The 25,677-nt window shown below is 36.2% G+C and overlaps 1 protein-coding gene across 5 annotated transcripts in view; it reads left to right on the top strand.

Moving 5' to 3' along the window:
• LNPEP (leucyl and cystinyl aminopeptidase) overlaps positions 1 to 25,677 on the top strand; it is a 97,189-nt gene that overhangs the window by 8,199 nt on the left and 63,313 nt on the right. The window contains exon 1 of one of the 5 annotated variants that reach the window (XM_057738615.1): positions 22,641 to 22,649. The exons of the other annotated variants lie outside the window; for them this stretch is intronic. The gene's annotated coding sequence lies outside the window, so the exon portion shown is untranslated. Of the gene's footprint in view, positions 1 to 22,640; positions 22,650 to 25,677 lie in introns of those variants that run through there. 5 annotated transcript variants of the gene reach the window in all.

The following is a 25,677-nucleotide window of genomic DNA, read 5'->3' as shown; positions in this document are numbered from 1 at the left end:
AGCAGGAGAAGCCACTGCAAGTGGGCAACAAAGACCCAGTGCAACCAATAAATAAAGAAATAAATTTATGAAAAAAAAGAAGAAGAAATAAGCACACTTTTGCTAAAGTGTAACTAGCCTAGAGTGCAGTTGTTCATTGCAGTTGGGTATATAGTTCTTTTGTAATTAATTGCCAGTTTGGGAAATGCTATTGAGATAAAGCCTTGAAGAATTCGTGCATAGAAGCTTTTCTTGGCAGATAATCAAGTGACAATAAGTATTGGTAGAAAAAATGTGGTCACAACCCCAGTCTTATGGATAATCACTATTAAAAAAAAAATAGGTTAATAATAATCAAAGTGACATTCAGTAAGTTGTATATTGATGGCTGTAGTTTTTGCTATAGATTTGGTACTATCATTTACTTTGTGTTTTATCAGTGTGATGGAAAAATATTTCAGAATTATCAGCAAAATAATTATTTGTTCAAATTCATCTGAGATGAAGTCTAGCAAAATTATTCACCAGTTGAGGTATTCTCTAACTCATAAGCATTGTGTGCATTGAAGAGTTCTTATAAACTTCTTTTGCAGGTCTCATGCAGTGATATGCATTTTCTGTTAAATCACCTATAGGTGTTTATTATGCCTAATGCCATTTTTCATGTTAAATAAGGAATTATGCAGGTAAGATTTTTTTTGAAACAAAATCCAGGTAGTTGATGGAATTAAAAATAAACATTTTAGCTTTAGATCTTACAAAGGTATGTAGCTTTGCCCGAGAGGTTAATGAGCATAAGTATTTAGTCATCATTGACATTTGCAATTACTTTTTATAGCTAAATCTTTCTAAGAGGTGCCCTGAGGATTGTCAAGGACTGTGGGACCATTTATGAGGAAAGATTTTTAGAGATATTTTGTAAGATAAAGATTATATGTTTGATTGGAGGACAAGTTTGATATAAATATAAACATTAGGATAAAATAATTTAGCCTAGAAAAGGAGAAGATAATGGAAAATTAAGCTAAAGTAATTTTATTTTTCCCCACAAGGATATTGGCTAACTGTCAAGTGACTGAAATGGCGTGTGTTTATGTGGTTTCTGATTGTTGTCACCATAATAAGTATAAAGATAAAGGAACTAAATGCTCTCAGTATTCTGGACTGTTTGTATTTTTAGTCCCTGGAATATTATGTTGCACTGTTAACTTGATGCTTTTTGGTGTCCTCTAGCCAGATTGTTTAACTAGATTATTTCCTCTGTGGAATTGACACTGTTTTTGAGTGCTGGCTATTCAGTAGAACTAAATGGTTATTGTTAGAACCTTGTACATTATTGCAGATTTTATGTTTTCTCTTGGTTCTGTGTTAATTCCACTGTGGATAATAAACAGAGAAAATAAATGCAGAAATATGTTTTGTAGAAGAGGAGTGCTTTGGGCTTAATTCTTTTTTTATTGAAACCAGGTAGTGCTGGGGTTCAAATCTACTTAGTTATTTTCTTCTCTTTTGTGGTTGTTATTTCTCCCCCGCCTCCCCCTTTTTTTTCATTTTGAATTTCTTCTTGTTTACATCATGCTAATAGTTTTTCTTTGTCTCTTATTTTTATCACCAAGATTAAAAATATAACAAACCAAAATTAGTTTTCCATGACTCCTTGCTGCATTCTTCTGTTGGGGAGTCAGGAGTGCAGGTCAGAGAAGAAGCATGCTGTGAATGTTTTAATACAAATTTTCTTGCAAACCGTTTTAAACTGCCTTAACAAGTATTTTTTTAATTTGCCTTTGACACATCCCCACTTAACTCTTTTTTAAAAGATAATAGTTTTTAAAAAGATAGCCCCGCAAATAAAGACCTTCATTGTATGCAAACTTGTTCCAAGCTTTATTCTTAAAGCTGGAGTACAAATATGAATGCAAGAATAGTCTGTGCCCTTGAGGAGCGTATATTCCAGCAGAATTAATTTTTTTAAAAGGTGTACGGATGCACAAATCAGTACACTTTCTTCAAAAACTATCAGGCTTTGAGGAGAACAGGTCCCATTCCATGTCACTTTCCTTAGATACATTTGGTTTTGTACTTTTATTTTTTCATTTTGGAGATCTGTCCATGAATCCACCTCATTTTGTAAGACTACTGCGTAGTGTCATGTAAGAGTAAAGAGCAGGTCAGACTGCTGCATTCAAATCCTGCCTCCTCACTCACTAGCTCTGTAATTCTTATTTAAGGATATTACCAAGATGTTTTAATATCTTTAGTTAAAAAACTAAAATATGCACAGAAACTCAAAACTTTTTCTGATATTCACTGAAGTTTAAGATACATGGTGGTTTGGCATATTCCAGCCATGTGAGATTTTGAAAATTGGTGAACGTATGGTTTTTCTTGTATCTTGTTTACTAAAGGCTTGAGGCTAGTATGGGAGAGGATTCTTTCCATTTCATATTTATTAACGATTATTATGCATTACCTAAGAGAAAAGGAACTTTTCATTTCTACATCCAATTTAATTCTGGCTTAGGTGTGTTTTTCCAGTTCTTTCAAGCGAATGTAATATGCAACACCTCATTATTTGTACAAGTAGAACTTGTTTAAGTCTTGGGTATTATACATATTTTGTCTGTTAGGTGGGGTTGAAATAGTGAGGTATTAAAGACCAAAAGGGCTACGTAGTGTTAACATGAGGATGTAGAATAAGCCTACGTCGTTTGCTGGTAACAAGGCCTATACATATCATAGGCATCAGGAATGGAAACAAACATGTCTATAATATAATGTGTGTTTAAATTCATACCTATGTTGTTATGTTTCCTCACAGAAAGCTTACTAAGAAGCTATGAGGGAAGTCAAAAATTATCTGCACTCTGGCCGTAGAATTTATTTTAATTAACTTTCAGAAAAGACGAATACATCGTTTGTCAACATAGTCCCCTTGCTTTTCAATACACTTTGTTCATCTGTCAACAAGCTTTTGTATTCCCTCAGTAAAAAATGTTTTAGGCTGAGCTGTGAGCCACAAATGCACCGCTGTCTTCACTTCTTTATCAGAGGTGAGTCTTTGTCCTCGTAGGGCTGCTTTCAGGGGACCAAACAGGTGAAAGTCCAGTGGACCAAGATCAGGACTGCAGGGAGCACGGTTTAACACCTCAGTACGAAGTTTTTGCAGAGTGTCGACAGTGTGGGCAGAAGTGTGCAGACGTGCGTTGTCATGCAAGACCACAGTGCCCTTGGATAGCGGTCCTCTGCGTTTAATCTGAAGTTTAGGCTTCAGGTCTTCAGTAAGCATCTCACTGTAACAAGCACTGTTGATTGTTGAACCTTTTTCCTGATAATGTTCCAGTACTGGCCCTTGAGAATCCCAGAAAATGGTAAGCATCAATTTTCCAGCTGATGGTTGACTTTTGAACTTTTTCTTGGTCAGCGATTGAGGATGTTTCCATGCCATACTCTACCATTTACTCTCAGGCTCATAGTGATGAATCCATGCTTTGTCACCAGTAATGATTCTCTTTAAGAAACTTTCACCTTCCTTAGAGTATCGGTCCAAATTTTGTTTGCAGATATCCAAACGCTTCTGTTCATGCTCTTCTGTGAGTTGCTTTGGTACCCATCTCACACAAACTTTTTGAAACTTAAGTCTGTTGTGGATTACTTCATTTTGAGGTGTTAAAGCATCCTGCCTATAGTCCTGATCTTGCTGCATCGGACTTTCACCTGTTTGGTCCCCTGAAAGCAGCCCTACGAGGGCAAAGATTCACTTTTGATGAAGAAGTGAAGACAGCAGTGTATTTGTGGCTCGCAGCTCAGCCTAAAACATTTTTTTACTAAGAGAATACGAAAGCTTACTGACAGATGGACAAAGTGTATTGACAAGCAAGATTATGTCTCAAAATGATGTTTGTCTTTTTTGAAAGTTAATTAAAGTAAATTCTACAGCCAGAGTGCGGATAATTTTTGACTCACCCCCGTAGTTTTACTAGTGAATTTGTATTTCTGCTAGTGACAGTGACAACCTTATTTTATTATTACTTTTTGCTAAATAAATGTAACTTGTCAGCAGCTTTTGGCTCTGAGAATCTGTTATAAATTATGGTGGTTTACCTCCTTACTTCAACCTTGCCAAGAGTCTGTGGATCTGGTTTTTGTTTGTTTTTCTCACAAAGATAACATTTTGAACTTCTGAAACATATAAGGTAGTGATTTTGATCAAACATCGAGGTGAGGGATGTAAGGAATAATCTTTCAAGTGTTTGGTGGCTACATGGATGGATTGCATAGGAACGGAGTAGAGGGATTCCTCATCTTGGGCTCTAATTGCCCCTGGGATACCTAAGGGTTAAGATAGTGTTTTCCCACAGGAGTAAGTTTCTGGAGTCCACATTTATTCCCAGGAATGCTCAAAGAAACATAAGGTATGTTATGAAAGCAGAGGTACCACTCATCTAGCATTCATTTTCTCAATGGTTAAAACCACATTTCAAATTCTGTGTAGAGAACATACATGCTTGTTCAGCCAGGAACCATCAATTACATTTAACAGATAAAAACTCAGTTCTCTGGTATTTGGTTGCTATTAGAGTTTGGACCTAATATAGTGTTTCATACATTTTTGATATTTAGTAAGTGTTATCTGAGACTAATATTACATCAGACAACTCTAAAACATTTAAATAGCAATTTTGTTTGTGCTCTTTTAGAGTTTTTTTCTTTTCTTAAGTTGAATTTCAGTGCTCTTCCTTTTTCTATAAATATCTCTATAACAGAGTAATTTCAAGTCACTTTTTTTGAATATTCTTATCAGTGTTCATTCAGCTTCCCTTTCCACTGACATGCATTTTGAGCACTTGCTGTGTTTCAGACCCTGTGCTTTGTACAGAGAAGATAGTGCTAAATAAGACACGGTCTCTGTGTTTGAGGGGAGGGAAGATTAGGCTTAGGGGGAGGGAGTCTCTTCCTCTGAAGCATTTTCAAAATCAGAATTAAAGAGTGACCCAACATTTTCCTCCCTCGTCCTTTCATCTTCTGTGCCTTTTTCATAGTTAGAAAACTGCTGTGCATTTGAGACCACGGTGGTGCAGTTAAATCAGTTTCTTTTCCTGCTGTGCTGTAGGGCCTTCTGGCTGACCTGCCATTGGGCTGTTTTGCCCTTCATTAGAGAGCCACAAAAACAGTTCCCAAGCCAATTAGATTTGCCCTTTAGAAAGGAATTTCCTAACATCCCAGAATTAATAAGAGGCATGAATTGATCATGCATAAGCATTCAGGTGGCCTTATGGAAAGAGTAAAGGAGGTGAAGCTGTGTCATGCTGTCAGGTAGGTAAAGCCATTGAGGAGCAGGGCTCTCTTGACATAACAGAATAACTCACGGTATGAGTTAGTTGTAGTCTGAACTGAAATATGAAAACATGAATTTTAGACCTGACACTAACCAGTAGGAAAAAATGTGGATGTTTCTGTCCTGATATTAATCACAGGAAAAAAAAATAGGTGACATTTTGAGAACAACACTTAAACATTTCCTTAGTGGCCCCATAACATAAATTACAGTCTGTGAACTGTGAAGACATTTGTTCAACATCTCCTTCTCCATTAAAAAGTCTCCATTTTCCCCCTCTTACTCAGTGTATTTATGGAGTGCTTATAGGGAAACAGTATAGGCAGGGTACCACAGACTGGGTAGCTTAACAGAAATTTTCTTACAGCGTGAAGATTAGGAGTTCAAGATTAAGGTGCTGGCATGCTTGGTTTCTGGTGAGAGCCCTTTTCCTGGCCTGCAGATGGCTGCCTTCTTGCCGTGTCCTCATGTGGCCTTTCTTCTGTGTGTACAGAGAGTGCTGGTGTCTCTTCCTCTTAAAAGAACACCAGTCCTATCAGCCCTACTCTTATGACCTCATTTCACTTTAATTACCTCCTTTAAGGCCCTATCTCCCAAAACAGTCACATTGGGAATTAGTGCTTCAGTATGTGAAGCTGCAGGCAGGGAAGGAATAATTCCATCCATAATGGGCAGCCTTCGTTTTGGACAGTTTTGTTTACCTCAAGGTAAAGAAGATTGTGTTTTTTCATAGGGACAAATCATTGAAGTCTACATTCCTGCCTGAGGATACTCAAAGGAGCATATATGGTTAAATTCAAGTAGTTTTTTCTAGGCCCAGGAATCCAGGATGATCCAAAATCCCTTGTCCCTTCCTGCCCTACTATAGAGTGATTCAGACCTTCTGTATTTATTTTCCTTACTTTATGCATTTATTCTGTATATGTTTTCTAACAGTATACTGAGACTTCCATGCTTGAATCAGAATGGAGAATTTGGGAATTTTTTCTTTATCTTTGAAGGCAGAGTTATGCTTTTCAAACTTTTTAGTCTTAGGACCCCTTTTATACTCTTAAAAATTACTATGGACCCCTAAGAGCTTTTGTTTATGTGTGTTATGCCTCTAGATACTTACTGTATTAGAAATTAACACTGAAAGATTTTTTAAATATTTATTAATTTATTTCATAATAACAATAAAAAACCTTTTAGATGTTAACATAAATAACATTTTAATAAAAATATTTTCCAAAACAAAAATATTAGTGAGAAGCATTATTTTGCATTGTTGCAAATATTTTTAATGTCTGGTGTAACAGAAGACTGCTGGATTTTCAGGTTAGCTTCTGTGTTCAGTCTGTCATATAAAGCATCATGTAGCCTATGGAAAACTCCACTGTGCAGTCATGAGAGAATGGGCATGAAAACATCACATAACATCTGATTATGAAAATAGTTTTGACCTTGAGGATGGCTGAAAGAGTATCAGAAATTCCCAGGGGTACCCATACCACATCTTGAGAACTGTTACTCTATAAACATTAAACCTGTCTTTTATAGAGACTGGAGAGGAATACTTTAGGAATCCACAGCAGGTAGAATGTGGAGCTTTTGGAATTGGGCAGTAAGTTTCTTAAGATAGATCTAGGTCACAGGAGAAGGAAATGTTCTATCCAGGCACGTCTGACAAGCCACACATCAGATGCCTTTGTTATTTGAGTATTCTACAGTCATTTATTTCATCCCTGGATGGTTCTAAACTAGGGAGGACACAGAATTATTTAAAATTTTTTTATTAGCTTTAAAAAATAATAGTTGACTTATCTATTTTCTGTTTATACCTGAAGGGTTTTCTTCTTTTTTTTTATTATTTTAAAATAAAAACAACTTTATTGTTATTTTTTGGTGGTTGCCAAACCATGATGTTCTACTTGCATCCATCATTTTACATTTATTAGTTCCAGCCAGACCTATCTGTTTATTGAAGTATAGTTGATTTAAAATATTGTGTTAGTTTCAGGTGTGCAGTAAAGTGATTCAGTTATATATACATATATTTTTTCAGATTATTTTCCATTATAGGTTATTACAAGATACTGAATATATAGTTCCCTGTGCTATACAGTAAATCCTTGTAGTTTACCTATTTTTATGTATATTAGTGTGTATCTGTTAATCCCATACTCCTAATTTATCCCTCTCCTCCACCCCTCTTTCCCCTTTGGTAACCATAAGTTTGTTTCCTATATCTGTGAGTCTGTTTCTATAAACAGAATCTGTTTTGTAAATAGATTCATTTGTATTATTTTTTAGATTCCACATGTAATTGATATTATATAATTCTTGTCTTTCTCTGACTTTACTTAGTATGATGTTCCTTAGATCCATTCATGTTGCTGCAAATGGCAATATTTCATCCTTTTTTATGACATATATATATACACACACACACACACATATATCCACCACATCTTCTTAAATCAGTTGTCTGTTGATTGGCAGTTGGGTTTTCAGCAAGCTGCCCCTCTTTCCCAAAACCTTCTCCCTGCAGCATACGTATAACATGGATATATCATTTAACTTCTCAGTCCTTTGGTGATTTCTTAGACTTATCTTAATTTTGATGAATTAAAGACCTACAAGGTTAATTAAGTTCAATTATTTTTTTTTCTTCTTGTCCTGATCAATTGAGTCCAGAATGATAGAAGATCCTTTGTCCCATGCCTGTCCTTCCATAAAATTATCTAGACCTTTAAGAGAATTAGAATCAAGTCTCTTTTTTTCTCTGGGTTCTTTGGGGCCATGAATATCTAGGATTGATGTACTTAAACTGTCTTCCCCCTCAAAAAGACATCTGCACCCTCATGTTTATAGCAGCATTATTTACAATAGCCAAGACATGGAGACAATCTAAATGTTCACCTCTGGATGAGTGGATAAAGAAGTTGTGTGTGGGAGTGTGTGTGTGTGTATGTGGGTATGTATGTTTGTGTGTATGTGTGTAAATTTATATATGTGTGTGTGTACACACACACACAGGGATATTATCCTACACTTTACAACATGAATGGACCTAGAGGCTAAGTGAAATAAGTCAGAGGAAGATATATGCTGTATGATCTCACTTTTATATGGAATCTTAAAAAAACAAACAAACAAAAGACTCCCATACAAACGCATCAAATGCATAAGAAAAGAGATCAGATTTGTGGTTACCAGAGCTGTGGGGTACGGGGAGGGGAGGTTGGAGGAAAGTGGACCAAAGTTACAAACTTCCAGTTGTAGGGTAAATAAGTACTAGGGATGTGATGTACAACATGATATAGTTAAGGCTGCTATATGATATACAGGATAGCTGTTAAGAGAGTGGATCCTAAGAGTTTTCATCACGAGGAGAAATATTTTTTTTCTTTTTATTATATCTATGTGAGGTGATGGATGTTAATTAAACCTATTACGTTAATCATTTCCCACTATGTGTAAATCAAACCATCATACTGTACAGCTTAAATTTACACAGTGATGTATGTCAATTATTTCTCAATAAAACTGGGGGATGACATTACCCGAGGACATGGTATAAACTGATTAGAACCAAATGGGTTCAAGATGGCGGACAAGTTGACTTCCAGGCGCCATGACAGTTCCAAGGCTGACCATAAGGATCAAATAGTGGATGCTGGCCCAATTCCTGGAAATCCCCACCTCTTCATGAAATAGCTGGAATAGTCTACCTGCTCATTAGCCTATGAAATTACCCACCCCTACAAAAACTGACAACCCCCATACTCTGGAGCCTTTCTTACCTTCTGAGATGGCTCACACTCTGTCTGTGGAGTGTGTTTCTCGCTAAATAAATCTCTAAATAAACTTCTTACCTATCCAAAAAACAAAAAACAAAAAACTAGAGGAAAAAAACTGTCTTCTCTTTCCCTACCCCCCAAGTCAGACATATGGTGAACTGTGATGAATGTAAACATGTATGTATACCCTGGCATGTACATGTAAGTTTAGCCAACTGAACTAGGCTTCTGTAAAAGTAGATGATATACCCACGCATCCTAACCCATCCGTTCAAAGTACCTTGAAATACTAACATTATAGACAATTAGCCCTTCGCCGTGTTAGTGTTTATAGTGTCAGGAATGTTTTTGAACAGAAGACCTTTTATGGTTCCTTTGGGTTAGTGACAAAAAATAATTGTGGAACAAAGGCCTGTAGTGTGAATGTGGCATGTGAATGTGCAGTAATTGTTCAAATGAATAAGCCTCTCAGATTGGTCTTTGTATAATTAAAATCAGAGTACTGAAGTGTTGCATATTCCTGATTCTTGGTGTTACATTTTTTAAACTTAAAGTGGAAGCAAAACAAAATCCCTCCTCCTTCCCCATTCCTAGGCAACCACTGATCTGTTTTCTCTCACTATAGATTAGTTTACATTTTCTAGAATTTTATATAAATAGAATTTATAGATTTTAGATAAATGGAATCATACACTATTTTTTTGGCCAGACTTCTTTCACTCAGCATAATTGTTTTATTTTGAGACTCATCCAAGTAATGTCAGTAGTTACCTTTTTTTTTTTTTGGTTTTTTTAATTGTTGAATAATATTCCATTATATGCATATATCATAATTTGTTTATCCATTCACCTCTTAATGGACCTTTGTTTCCAGTTTTGAGTTATTGTAAATCTCTTGTGACCATTCAAGTACAAGTCTTTGTGTAGACATTTGTTTTTGTTTCTCTTGGGTAAATACCTAGGATTTGATTGCTTGGGTCGTCTGGAGCTGTATATTTCAACTTTTTAAGAAACTGCCAGCTGTTTTCCGAAATAGTTTTACCACTTCACATTTCCATCAGCAGTGTATGATAATGCTTATTATGCTTTACATCCTTGCCAAAATTTGGCATGATTAATCTTTTTAATTTAACCAATCCAAGTGGGTGTGTAACGGTATCTCTGTGGTTTTAATTGGCATTTCCCTGATGCCTACTGATGTTGAGGACGTTTTCATGTGTTTTTTTTTTTTTTTTTTTGGCCATTAGTTTATCTTTTGTGAAGTGGCAGTTCAAATCTTTTGCCCATTATTTTGAGTTGTAAGTGTTCTTTATGTATTCTGGATACTACTTTATGCAGCGATATAAATATATTTTGTTATATATAACATATATATCACATATACTGTACAAACATATATAATAGTTCCATATATATATAAACACTAAAGACTTTATCATTTTCTGGTCTCCATAGTTTTTTGTTAAGAAATCTATGGTATATGAATTGTTGTTACCCTGTTTGTAACATGTCGCTTTTTTTTCCCTAGCTGATTTCAAGTTTTCCTTCACTTTTGGTTCTTAGCAGTTTGATTGTGTCTTGGCTTGGTTTTCTTTGGACTTGGTCTTTTTTGATGTTCATTAAACTTCTTGAATCTGTAAGTTTGTATCTTTCACCATATTTACAAAGTTTTGGGCTATTGTTTCTTTGGGTAAATTTTTTGCCTGAGGTGTTTTTTTTCCCCCCCTGTAATTCTGGGACTCCGATTACATATGTGTTGTTAGTTCTTTTGATAATTCCTAATGGTCTTTGAGGCACTGCTCATTTTTTTCCTCAGTCATTCTTTTTCTCTCTTATTCTTCAAGTTGAATGATTTCTGTTTATCTTTAAGAAATGTTTACTGTCTAATATGAAAATCATAATTAAAATTGACCTTCAGTTGAGCTTTTAATCCCCTGAAAAATAGCTGGAGTAAATAGCTGCGGTGAAACTTTGTTCAATGAATAAATCTAAAATATAACTTTTTAAAAAATCCTATGTGATGCGATTTGTTGTAAGCTTTGTTGTTAATGAAATGCATTTTTAAGCAAATTGGCCAAATTTTGAGGTACAGGAGTATCATTTCCTATATTGGTACCCTTGTCATCCAGTACACTGAGTTCTATGTCCCAACAAGCTTCAGTGCAGTTATTTTTTCCCAATGGTGACCATATATTGTGTGTAGTCTTTATAAGAAGATGGGAAAGTAGTAAAATGTGTTAGAAATATTTGCATCAAAAAACAAATTTTAAAAATTAGAAAGGTTTCATCACTTAGCCAAGAAAATGCCTATATTAGTACAATAGTTATACAGATTCTCTCATCCCAACCATATTTTACTGTACCAGGATTCAATTAGTACTCCAGGGAAAAAAGGAGACAGCAGATATATTTTCTCAAAAAATCAGCTACAAGTATGACATAAGAAATTTCTCTAAAAATATAATTTTTCATTTGTCTCTGATGTGTTATATCTTAGATCAGGATGAAACCATGTTGCTCAGTCTCGACTGTCAGCTTGTCTTTTCCTTTCAGTGACTTTTATTCTTCTGGTTTGGTCTTAAAGTCTTGAGAATTCAAGTCATTTTATTATAAAATGTAAAAACTTATTAAAAGAAGTATTGTCTTTGTTCTTTTTAAAGGAGAGAAGGATATCTAGATTAGAGCAATAACTTGTAGCATCTCTTGGACTTGTTATTTTACTTTAGGAGTGCTTGGACAATGTTAGGATGTTCTGTTACCTAAAAAGGACTGAAAAAAAAAATGCTTACCACACTGCAAGAACAAATGACTTCTCTGAGGTTGCTTAACCGTTTCCTCTAAGTCTGAGAAAGTGGTTGTTTTCAAAATCACCCAGCCGAATTTGGGTAGAACTAAACTTAGCTGAACGTTCTGTGGGTTAAACTCACTTATTGTTTCACTTCCATCTTCCTGTAGAGAAGTTAAAGTTTAAAAATTAAATGTCCTTGGTTCCAGTCATTTTTGCTAACCAGCTGAATGACTTTGGCCAAAAGTTCATTGTTTTATCTGCAAAACACAATAGCTTTAGAGGGTCTCTAAAAAAGCTTCTAACTTTCTAAAATAGCAAACAATACAGTTTCAGTAAAATGAGCACGTGCTGTGTTATATTTGGATAATTTCAAAATCGTAGTGAACAGGGGAAGGGAGGGAGTTCAGCTTTACTGCCCATGATGGAATAGCAATGCAGTGAATGCAACTGGACAAAATCAAACAGCGTCTTTTGAGTACCTACTAAGCGCTGGCTCAGAGAATTGTGGAAACCACAGTGTCAGTGTGTGGCACATTGTGGTAGTTGTGTTAGCCTCTGAGGCCATCCTGAACCTCAGCTCTTCAGCTCTGATCTAGAGTTGGCTCTGTGATCACCCCTGCCAACTCCAGAGGCTGTGAAGACATGGAGTTTGTCTCTGCACAAAGGGCCTGGTGTGACACTCCTTGGCTACTTTAAGTCATGTCACATGGTGCTGAAGGGTTTAGTTACTGAAGTTCAGAAAAATGAGTTTGGAACTCAGCTGTGCACTTCCTAGCAAGTTCTTTCACCTCCCTGACTCTTACTTCTTCATCCATAGAATGTTGTGGGGATTAAATTAAAAGAGATGACATGTGCGAGGGTGAGTCAAAAATTATCCACACTCTGGCCGTAGAATTTATTTTAATTAACTTTCAGAAAAGACGAATACATTATTTGTCAACATAGTCCCCTTGCTTTTCAATACACTTTGTCCATCTGTCAACAAGCTTTTGTATTCCCTCAGTAAAAAATGTTTTAGGCTGAGCTCTTAGCCACGAATGTGTTGCTGTCTTCACTTCTTCATCAGAAGTGAATCTTTGTCCTCGTAGGGCTGCTTTCAGGGGACCAAACAGGTGAAAGTCCAGTGGAACAAGATCAGGACTGCAGGGAGCACGGTTTAACACCTCAGTACGAAGTTTTTGCAGAGTGTCGACAGTGTGGGCAGAAGTGTGCAGACGTGCGTTGTCATGCAAGACCACAGTGCCCTTGGATAGCGGTCCTCTGCGTTTAATCTGAAGTTTAGGCTTCAGGTCTTCAGTAAGCATCTCACTGTAACAAGCACTGTTGATTGTTGAACCTTTTTCCTGATAATGTTCCAGTACTGGCCCTTGAGAATCCCAGAAAATGGTAAGCATCAATTTTCCAGCTGATGGTTGACTTTTGAACTTTTTCTTGGTCAGCGATTGAGGATGTTTCCATGCCATACTCTACCATTTACTCTCAGGCTCATAGTGATGAATCCATGCTTTGTCACCAGTAATGATTCTCTTTAAGAAACTTTCACCTTCCTTAGAGTATCGGTCCAAATTTTGTTTGCAGATATCCAAACGCTTCTGTTCATGCTCTTCTGTGAGTTGCTTTGGTACCCATCTCACACAAACTTTTTGAAACTTAAGTCTGTTGTGGATTACTTCATTTTGAGGTGTTAAAGCATCCTGCCTATAGTCCTGATCTTGCTGCATCGGACTTTCACCTGTTTGGTCCCCTGAAAGCAGCCCTACGAGGGCAAAGATTCACTTCTAATGAAGAAGTTTAAAATAACCATGAGGCCCTGCATTTGTTCCAATTTCAAAGATGCCAGAGAAATCATAGAACTAGTATGTACAGTATAATCTTAATTTTGTTTTAGGAGGATAAAGTAGTCTGTAAGAATAGTACATCCAAAACATTAATAGTATATTGTGTGGATGATGGATAGATTAGTCATCTATATTGCTGCATAATAAATCATAGAACTTAATGGCTTAAAACAGCAACCGTTCATTTGCTCATGATTTTGTAGGTCAGCACTTTGTACTGGGCTCAGCTGGGTGTTTCTTCCACCATTCTTGCCTGAGGTCACTTGTGGCAGCCATCATCTGGCAGCTTAATTTGGAGCTGGAAGAGTTAAGATGACTTCACTCCCATATCTGGCAGTTAGCACTGTCTGTTGGCTAGGCTTGTTTTTCCATGTGGTTCCTCATCATCAAGGAGGCTAGCTCAGATTTCTTCTCATGGGGCTCCCAGGTCAGCAGAAGAGAAATAAGGAAAGCTACAAGGCCTTTTAAAAGCTGGGATTGGAAATTTTACAGTGTTGCTTCTGCTGCATTCCATTGCTTAAAGCAAGTTACAGGGCCAGTACAGATTTAAGGGGTGGATGCAAACTCCAGTTCCTAATAGGAGGTCATGAGAGATTATTAGCAAATTCTATCCTGGTTTCTTGATTTCACTATCTAGGGCCATTTCTAAGACACCTCAACAGTGTTGATAATTTTTCATTAATTTAATAATGTTAGATCTTGACATTAAAACATGATATGTACATGTTAGCAGCCTTTTCCTGTTTTTTACATATAAAAAGTAGAAAATATAAATAATAAAAACACCCAACATACCTATAACTCCATCTTCCAGAAGTAACCACTAACATTTACAGTGTATCCAGCAAGATGAATGTCTATTTAAAATTCTATAACCTGCCTCTTAATACTATATTTTGAAAACCTTTTCATGTGTAAAATAGATGTAGTTTTTATGTATGCATTATATTTTATTAGGTGTGAATATACCTATCCCCTGATGTTACAGAAGTAGGTTGTTTCCTTTTTGTTGCTGTGTAAACAAGACTGCTGTAAACACTCATATATGTGTCTGTGCAGTTACTCTTAAAAGTAATTCCTCTTGTGGAGTTACTTGTTCAAGGAACATGTTTTAGGCTTTTGACGTGTATTGATGAAACATGATTTCTAAAATTACCTGGTTTAAATTCATTAATGAGTATAGCATTGTAGAGCTAGGTTCTTAAGTGTTATAGTAAAATGGTTCTTTAGATGTTCACAGGTAAGTGCACACATTATGGTTTGTGTTTAAAAATAGTTGTGTGCTCTTGACCGTCAGGATGAACTCTTAGGTGTGAGCCTTAGACTTATATCAACGTCCCTTTAACATCATCTCAAACATAATGAATAATTTTTAAAACCTTGTTAAAAATGGAAGCCATAAAGAAAACTACATTCCTTTAGCATTTCAAGTCAAATATGTAAACTTAGTTGCTAATAATGTCTCATTGACTAAAGTTTTTATTTTGCGTGTGGGTCCACTGATTAGAGTTCTGCTTACATCTTCTTCCTTATGTATGTGCTGCCTTTGATGCATCTGTCATTTGCAGGTCCTTTTTTTTTTTTTTTCAAGTGGTTTGAGAACTTGTACACTTTGGAGCCTGGGTGTAAACATTCTTCTAGGACACCCTCTTGCCCAATCTTTTTTGTTTTTCTTGCTAATACTTCATTTGGCAGCAGTGTTATTTTGGGGACTCACCTTTGTAGGGTCTTTCTGATGCATAGCTCATTTTTCATAGAAACAATTTTCTTTTTGTATTTTTTTCATTTAATGCAATACTTAATTATTGCATAATTATAATTGTAATGTTAACTAGCATAAACTGATTTGCGAGCAGACACTTAATTCTTGGTAAGAATACAGCTGCTTTGGTGGGGGCATAAGTGCTTGAACCTTCTAGAGAGTAGCCCTTTAGTTGGAGACATTCATTGGTCACTTGGCATCAGAAAATATTGTCCAGAGGGAATGGAGAACATTGCTTAATTTGGAGTTTTAAGTGGGCATAGGTTAAAAGGAACATCTACCTTGTTTGTTGAGGTAGAAAGTGTCCTTCCTTTACTGAAGGAAATGATTCCTCCCTCATTTTTTATTTCTTGTTTTACAATTAAGGTTTGTATTAAACTATAGGTGTTTATTTGTTCCTCTCATTGATCCTTTACATTAAATTCTATATCTGAAGCATTTCACAGTGGGATTCTTTATGTGCTATGGCTCTTGTTTCTGTTTGGTACTCGCCTTGATCATTGGCATTCTCTGGCAAAACACCTGCTTTTCATCTTAAATGTTCTCTTTGATAGATATTTAAAATAATGTACTTCATAGCTGCAACATTAAACTAGCAAGTAGTTAATCTTCTTTGCTCCTTCCCTCTAGCATTGAAATGTTGATTTTTGCTCATAGGACCACTAAACTGCACAGAAAATAGCAGCTATGATTAGAGATTAGATTCAGTAAATATAATGCAGTGTAGAATTTGAAAATGGTAGAAAATTTATTGACTGAATGTTTTAGTTTGGTAAAGTAAAATCAGTGTCTGTATCATGCTGCCTTTTAAGTTATTTGAGCCAGAAAATGTTAAGCATTATATAAGTTTAAATTACCTTCTTACACATTGTTGCTGTCATTGGATATCTGAGTTTTATTGTGGAAGTGCAATTATAGCAAATGAGTGTGGCCTTTAGATACACTTAATCTCTAGGGATATTTTGGGAAGAGTTGTAGTGTCTTTATAATTAAGGCGGCCATTTGACAAGTGTCTTAGGAGTCAGATGACTTAAAATGTAAAACCTGTGTATTAAAATCTCTGAGAATCAGATACAATTATCTGAAGTTATCCTGTTCCAAACAGGCTGAAATCCTCCATGGACATTGCTGAGCCTAAAAGACATCAAGAGGTCAGAGTTATTGCTTAAGCTGTCATTTGATATTTATGGCACAGAAGACAAAATGAGATTTCCAGACTCTTCTTATTTTCTGAATTTATTTACTGATATGTTCTGCGAGTGACATTTAAGTATCATATTTTATAATAAAAGTTGTGAGGGGAAAATTGTACTAATGGATCTTAAAGAGAAATATTAGAAATACTAGGCTGAAAAGTAGAAGATACATTTATTTGTCTGTGGTTTTGAAATTCCTCCCCTAATTATGTAATATATTAGCAGTAAACTGTTAACGTAGCACTAAATAATTTGCACAGTATTGTGACCCACTTATCTGACCCCTGTGATAAAGCAGACAGGGCAATTATTATTCCCATTTTAACAATGAGGAAACTGAGGTTCCAACACACATTAAGTGGTAGAGGCAGAGCTAGAACCCCCAGCTTCTCTTCACTGCACTTTATGCCTCCTAAACCATAATTGATTTAAATTATATGCTGGCTTTGAGGAATGAAGAGGAAATGTAGTCTGAAGAATCAGTGTCCAGTAAAAATGAAGTGCAGTGACAGAGCTCATAATCACTGAAGTGCTATTAAACCTAGCCTCATAGCAGGTGTTAGAAGGACTTCCTTAATCTCAGAGCTAGCATATTAATCTTATCTTATTCCAAGCTTCAATAAACCTGGCTTCAGCTCTTAAAGAATTTATGAGCAGACATGGATGTAATTTTCTTTAATTAATACTTCATTTTAATGTGTTGGGTATTGCTGCTTTGATTTCAGCATTTATTGCAGCCTTCTTCTCTGCTAGGCACCAGGCGTACAAAGGTGAATGAGTTAAGAGCTCCTCCCTGGAGAATTATCTAAGTGTGAAGCAAAATTTAAAATTATAGTTCACTTACGCAGAAATTCTCTTCTCTGTGGGATAAATCAGGCCTTGAAAATTTTCTAAACCTTCTTCCTCAACCTGTAATTCTTTGATAAGCAAAAAGTTACCAGGATTAAAATGTATTTTAGAAAGTATATGGAACAGGTTTTGTAACTTAGTATTTCATCCTAAATGTAAGCGGCTATATAAGCATGTAGTGTGCACAACTTCCATTTTCCAGGTTTGAGAGGCTGCCAGTGGTGTGTAGTGTGGAGAGGGTGCAGTGACTCATAATTCGGGAATGATTGCTTTGACCTCTCCCTGTAGTCTCTGTAGAACATTGGTAGGGCAGCCAGCATAATTAACACTGCACAGTCTAATTATAAATGAAATGCTATGGACAATGGCTACCAAGAAGCAGGCCTGCACTGGATCGTCTTCCAGGTTGGTCCGATTACTTTAGAATGATGACTAGGTAATGTCACGTTTACTATAAATCAAGTTGCTTTTACTAGATTGTTCAAGGAGTTACCATAGAGGGGGAAGGTAATATCTGTGAAAGTCTCACTGGGTTAATTTTTTCAGGGCTTACTTAAGCATTTTATTATTACAATCCTTCTAACCTTTTCATCCTAAGAAAACAGGCATCTTACTTTTTATACTATTTTTAAATAGTGTGCCATTTTATGGAGGGTAGTAGAACAGGTCAGAGCAGGATATTTGTTCCAGTAATGGTTGAATTGATTTTAAGAAGCTGAAAGAAACTAGGGATTTGAAAAGATTACATTGAACTAGTCTATTAAAAGGGGAGAAAAGAGAGGCCTTTGGGCTGAGGAGAGTGAAGAGGACAGGATACAGGTACAAAAATGAAGTGGCCACACCAGCGTGCTTGAGTGAAACTGAGATGTTTGCAACATGTGATGGTCTTACATATGGGTCAGAGGCAGAGAAGGCATTGTGCTTGGTGGCTGTGTGTGCTTTCAGGATTTGTGAAGGCATGGCTTAGCGTCAAGGACCGACTTAGTTTATATATAGGTTTGGCTGCTGGGTCACTGAGATTCAGAACAAGATGCTAGCTGTGGAGATTCCTTTCACATAACTGTAACCTGAACTACTTCAGGATGATTATATTTCTGCATAATGAGACTCAGAGTTCTGATTACCCTAAATGAAGTTAGCACTTTAAATCAAATGCTTAAAAATGAGGCCTGTGTTTTCTTTTCCATTTTTACTATTGGGAAGTATTCAGTTAAAATTTTAAATGGAAACTTAAAATAAGAAGGGGTTTCCCTTTTTAAGAAAAAATATACAAAATCTAAATACAGAAATAGATGAGTAGATGAGGTAAATATAGTTTTTTGCTTAAGAATACTTTTTTACTTTTGAAGCGATCATAAGAGGTTTCCTTTAAATAGTAGCTCTCTTATCCATTTTAAATACTAGGATTTACCACCACCACCACCCCCCCTCCAAAAAAAAAATTCCCTAGTTTTTTATTTAAGAGGAAGGGTAGAACATATGTCTTTTTCTAAATTTGGGTACAGCTAGCATTTTCACTGGCTAAATGACTTTGCGTTTACCAGGTCTTCTTGAAAGAGGGACAGATGTAAGACTGTTGGGCTTGTTGAACAGGACCCCTGCCTCTAGCTCAGGACCCAGTTCTGATCTGTCTCTGTAATGAGCCTAACTAGACTTTTGAGGAGTAGTAGAAATTGGTCTTGGAGATCCACCAGGACTTGATATATGTGGATTTTTAGGCCAGTTTCTGGGAAAATATGAATTAGAGCCAATAACACTGCTTTCTTGCCCTCCATCAGCATGTTTTGTTTAATTTTCTGTTGTTTCTCTGTTTTCTGTTTCATTGATTTGTGCCCTTTGTTATTTCTCCTTCGTACTTAGGTTTAATTTGCTATTCTTTTCTAGCTTCTTAGGATGGAAACTTAGATCATTCATTTTAAAACCTTTTTCTAATACAAGTTTAAAGCAGTAAATTTATCTCAACTTTGATATTTTGTTTTTTTATTATTTTTTTCACATATTTTCTAAATTCCTTGTGGTTTATCTTTGACTCGTGGATTATTTAGAAGTGTATTTTCTCTTTTCCGAATAGCTAGATGTTGTCTAGATTCACTATTGTTGGTTTTTAATTATTTCCATTGTGGTCAGAGAACATAGTCTCTGAAAAGACTGTTTCATGTTCCAGTCTTTTGAAGTTTATTGAGATTTATGGCCCAGTGTATGGACCATCTTGGTGAATGATCCATATGTATTCTGTAGTTGTTTGGTGTAGTGTTCTATAAATGTCTGTTAGACCAAATTGGTTGATAGTATCTTTCGTATATTCTGTGGCTTTACTTTTTCGTTGTCTATTTGTTCTATCAATTATGAAGAGAAAAATGATAAAATCTCCAGCTATGATTGCAGGTGTTTCTATTTCTCTCTTGAGTTTTGTCATTTTCTGTTTATGAATTTTGAAGCTTTATTATTGGGTACATACATATTTAAGAATGGTGTCTTATCCTGATGAATTTCTCCTTTTATCATTATAAAGTTTCATTCTGCTTTGTTAACCTATTTGTGTCTTTAAATTTTAAACCATCTCTTATAGACAGTGAATAGATGAATCTTGCTTTTTTTTTTTTAATACAATATGACAATCTCTCCCCTTTAGTTGGAATGTTTAATCCCCTTACAATTCATGTAATTATGTGGTTGGGTTTAAGTCTGCCATTTTGCCATTGTTTTCATTTGTCCCTTTTGTTTTTGTTTCTCTTCTACTGCCTTCTTTTGGGTTAATTGACTATTTTTTAATATTTCATTTTATTTTCGATATTGGTTTCTTAGCTATGCATGTTTTAAATTACTCTTTCATTGATTATTCTGGGGCTAATAATATGCAACCATAACTTTTTAAAGTCTGTTTATATTCATAATTGTACCACTTCACATTTTACACCTGACCTGTCTCACTTCCTGCTTCACACCTCCTACTCCTCACTTGACACATCCATTTCTCCTTCTCAATTCACAAATATAACTTAATATAATTCTCCTTATTCACCCTCTCCATTTTTCATGCTCTTGTTGTCATCTTTTATTTCTATATATGTTCAAAACTGCTCACATTTTATTCTTATTTTATGCAGATATTTTAAAAATATAATCTTTTAAGGAAACTTTAAGAATAATAAAAAATATAAACTTTTATTTTTTAATAACTTATTCATCATTTTTGGTATCCTCCTTTCCTTCTTAAAGATCTGAGTTTCCATAAGGTATCGTTTCCCTCTAGCCTGAAGAATCTTTTTATTATAATTTCTTGTAGTGCATATCTGCTTGAGAAGAACTTTGTCAGCTTTCATTTTATTTGAAATTATGTTTATCTTCTTTTTGAAGCATTTTTCACTAGGTAGAGAATTCTGAATGGACAGTTTTTTTTCTTCTAGCCCTTTAAAAATATTGTTCTGTCACCTTCTGGTCCCCGTTGTTGTGATGAGAAGTTAGCATTCTTTGCATTATTTTTCTCCTGTATATAATGTATTGTTTTCGAACTCCTTTAAAGATTTTCTCTTTGATTTTCAGCAATTTAACCATGATGAAACTAGATATGATTTTCTTTGTATTTATTGTCTTTGGAGTTTGATGAGCTTTAAAATTTGGGATCTGGTAAATAGTATTTTCATCAAACAATAACATTTTAACCATTATTTCTTCAGATTTTTTTTCTACTTTATTCTTATGGTCTTCTTCTGAGGCTCCTATTACATGTGTATTAGACTATCTGATATTGTTCCACAAATCTCTGATGCTGTGTTCATTTTTCTTCAACTTATTTTTCCTCTTTATTCCTCAAATTGGTAATTGGTAGTGATCTGTCAAGTTCATAGACTCTTCTGCTATCTCCAATCCACTGCTAAGTTTATTCAATGACTTTTTCATTTTTAGTTATTGAACCTTTCAGCCCTAGAATTTCCATTTTTTTCTCCCATTTGGTTTTTTTTTTTTTCCTTTCTAGTTCTGATTTTTCTGCTGAGTCACATCTGTTCATATATTCTCCTCTGTTGTTGTTTTTAAACACATTTTCCTTTACTTTTTGAGACATTTATAATAGCCGCACTAAAGTTTATAATCTACTTTAGATGCTGCATGTTTTAAAAATTGTTCTGTAGAGTGTTGATTTTTGTTTTATTAGGCAGTTTAGTTACTGGCTACTCATCTTGTATAGGCTTGGCTTTATATTTTGCTATGGCAGGTGTGTGGAAAGCTCAAGGTTTTTTCTTAGGCCCCTTTAACTTGGCGAGACTCATCCTGCAAATTCTGTTTCTACTGTGGATTTTATTAGGGCTTGGTTTTAGACTTTGTTAGTGTGGGTCTAGAGCAGGCCTTATTCTGGGTGTGCTTTTTACTCCTACAGCAAAGCCTTTCTAGTGTCTCATGCTCAGAGTGTTAATGAATTCTCTTTGTTCAGACTGGGTTAGACTGCCAGTGTTTCTCTTAGGCTGCTTGACCTCTTATATTTCTATTCCATATTAACCTTAATGCAGCCCCTCTTTTGTAAGCCCTTGTAGTTTTGTGTCCTGCATTGGTTAAGAACTCTCAGGGAACCCTTACACAAACTTCTGTGGTTCCCCCTCCCCCCTCCTCTACAGTACGCTGTCTCTGCCTCGCAGCCCCTCTCTGCTTGGACTCCAGCTCACTGTACTACAGTTGATGTCCCAAGGCAGAGAACCAAGCAAGTGTGGGCTTACCCTTTCCTCTCTCAGACGTCACATTCTTGCTGTGTTAGCCAGTACCTGAAAATAGTTGCATCATTCTGTCCAGTTTAGTAGTTGTTTGAGAGGAGGAAAAGTCTGGTACCAATTACTCTGTCATACTGGAAGTGGAACATATGTATTGAAGTGAACTTTAGGGTAGCTTGAAAGGGAAAAATAAATCTTAGTCTCTCTTAGAACCAGATAGGTAAAGTGAGTGTGTGGTGCTCATGAACTGAATCACTTCTCTCTGATCTTTCCACCTCCCACCCCCAATTATCCATTCACTTCTCTTCTCTCTTCACAAGGGAGACAAGGAGGGTGAGGGAACAGAAGAGAGAAAGACCTTACTTGGATCCTGCATCCTGGGCTGTGACCTTGGGCCTGTCAACCGGAAAATTAAATGCGGTTTGTGAAAACACAGTTATTAGTGGTAAAAGTAGGAATGTATGGAGGACTTTCTGTGTTTGTGTTTTATGACACTGCTTTTACACTGAAGTGTAAGCAAACAGGATGTGTCAGAGAAAGGGACCACGGCACTTAACACTTCTTCCAAACTTGATCAATGTTAATGACTACCCTTCAGATTCTGGTGAGATAGTGATATATCTGAACTTGCAACTTAAAGTGGGCGTTGTGGTTAATGGGAAGGGGTTTTCTTTGAGTGTAGTGGTGGTGTTGGGTAATGTTTTGCCAGGTTAGATTTGTATAGAAAAAAGTCACTTTATTATAAATTCTAGTCTTCTTTTCTTTTTAAGCTTAAACTTCTTTAAAATAAAACCTCTTTTGATGGAAAAGGATTGCTCATTAGAGAAATTATTACTTTATTTGTTAATTAGCCATCCCTTCAGAAATTTAATGAAATTTCCTTTGGGAAATGATTTAGAAGATATAAACGCTGTCTCACACATAGAGCTTTTAGCTCTATTTAAATAAATAATTTAACTTATTCAGAAGAATAATCCTTTATTGTGAAGGCCTAGTTTGAGTGTAGCAAGCTGCTATAGTACCTAATAGAATATACCAATTCTTGTATCTGCCCAAGAAGCCTTACTTAGATTAGGCTTATTCTTTAAAGTTGTTTTGGCTTGTTGATGTGAAAAGACATCCCATTTCATTTCATTTTCTCAGAAAATGTGGTAGCAGTTTGAAGGGATTAATGTCTGGGAAGTTTGCTTCTTTTATTCAAATTGTTCACCATGGTGTTTGCCATAGCTTTACTTTTTGTTCTGTTTTCTAACTTGAACCCCTCAGTTAATCACTTGCTCTCTTGCCACCATCCTCTGTGCATTTTCTCCTTAGCTTCTCACCACATCCTCCCTACGTTTAACCCTGGATTAACCATCTACTCTTTCTTTCTTCCTTCCTTCCTTCCTTTCTTTCTCTTTTCCTTCCTTTTCTCTTTTTCTTTCTTTCTTTTTCTTTCTTTCTTTTTCTTTCTTTGTTTTCTTTCTTTCTTTCTCTTTCTTTCTTTCTTTCTTTTAATTTTCATTAATTTTTTATTTTCATTTATGATAAAATACACACAATACACTTTCTCTTCTTTGAGACCTGGGCTGGTAAGCACTCTAAAGACATTTATAGAGCCTGGAGGTCTGACAAATTCTGGTGGGCTTGCTGAACTCCCAGCTGTGCTTTGTCCTTGGATCACCACTGCCTAGTCTTTTCCCATAGCATCTGTTTTTTATTTTTCTCCTCAAGCCTCCTATGCCTTCTCCACAACTGCCTTTGGCTCTGGGCAGATGGCCTTGCCTCCTCTGTCGCAGAACATGGAGGCTGTCCTCTGTTCACACCCTCAGCTTTGCGTGCTCCTGTGTATCCTCACTTCTTCCCTAACTCCACCTCCTCTCCCCCAGGCTTGGAGGAGGAGAGTGCCCAGCTCCCATCAAGGTTAGTCTCTCTGCTGGAGTTCTTTGATGTCTTCCTAGCCATCTGGTGTATTCTGCCAGCATTTCCTCTTGTCTGCTCCACCTTCACATTTTGTTGTTCTTTGCTTTTCCTTCCTCACAGAAATATACCTTAAGTTATTTCCATCTTAGACACAAACAAAAGTAAAAGGATTTAACACTCCTCTGTACCATATTTTCTTCTAGTGTGACCTTCTGTTTTCTCTTTGTTCACAGCTGTGTGCCTTGAAAGAATTGTCAGCTACACTTGCCTTGTTAACTTTCCATTCTTTCTTTGGGCCACCGAAGTCAGGCTTCTGCTCCCACTGCTCCACTGAAAGCACCTCTTTAAAGTCACTGGTCCTCTGGTTGCCAAATCTAGTGGCCACTCTCGGCTTCATTGCACTTGACCTCTCTAAGACGTTTAACACCAACCACTTCCTTCTTCTTGAAACTCTTCCTTTGCTCTCTACTGTCCTGATTTTCCTGCCTCTGGAACATTCTTCTTTTCCTTTGCTGCCCCTCTTAGATGGTGATGCCCCCTGACTCTTACTCCCCTTTCAGTAGCCTCATCTATCTGCATGATTTTAATTGTCACATATACGCAGCTGATTGTAAAATCTGAATCTTCCACCCAGATCCTTCTTTTGAGTCCAGGCCCACAGAACATAATCCTTGTAACAGTCCTACAAAATATAAATAGTATTGTTTTCCATATTTATAGATGAGGAAATTGAAGCTAAGGGATGTTTGGTAACCTGTTTGAGATCAAGCAATCTGTAGAAGAGCCAGGATTTGAAGTTCTAATTAACGCTATAGTATGCTATTAATCAGACATCTCCACCGGGCTCTCTGACAGATAAGTGTGTCATGTCCCGTACCAAATGCCCTCTCATAACTCCATTCTCAGTCTCTCCCTCCCCATCCCCACACACAAAACCAAGAGGGAGAATATGAAACCTGTATTCTCGTCTCAGTGAATGGCATTCCTTCTTCCAGTCTTCCAAGCGAGAATGTGCCTGGGGGATTGACATACATCTCTCTGTCTCCATCCTACAGGCCCGTCCAGCCCAGCAGAGCATCATCTCCTGTGTATTCTCACTCTTTACCATGACTTGTAATCATTCCCTCCTTTTCACTTCCACTGCTACTGTCACATATCCGCTTGGATTGCCATAATAGTGACAGTCCAGCCCATTGCTTCTCATATTATCTGAACTGAAGAATCAAGGCTTCTTGTCTTTTTGTTGCAGAAACTTTGTAGCATATAAAAAATGAATCATTGAAAAACAAATGAAAACAGACATAATATATAAGCTCCATTTTTTAAAAATACTAAATTCAATAGACATAATATTACTGTCAATTTGCCATGAAAGTTTTTAAATACCAATTTTTTACGTGTGTCCTGTCGCAGACAGGTAACAAACAGTTTGTGGATTGGCACTGGTCCACAGACAGCATTGAAGAGCACCAGTTCATGGTATCTGATGAAAAGAAATGTCTTCAGTTTTCTTAGATTATAACCACATGGTCCTATGTTATTTAAA

Source organism: Hippopotamus amphibius, chromosome 1, assembly GCF_030028045.1.
Source record: "Hippopotamus amphibius kiboko isolate mHipAmp2 chromosome 1, mHipAmp2.hap2, whole genome shotgun sequence".
Taxonomy (NCBI): Eukaryota; Metazoa; Chordata; class Mammalia; order Artiodactyla; family Hippopotamidae; genus Hippopotamus; species Hippopotamus amphibius.
This window is presented reverse-complemented; position numbering and strand designations above follow the sequence as displayed.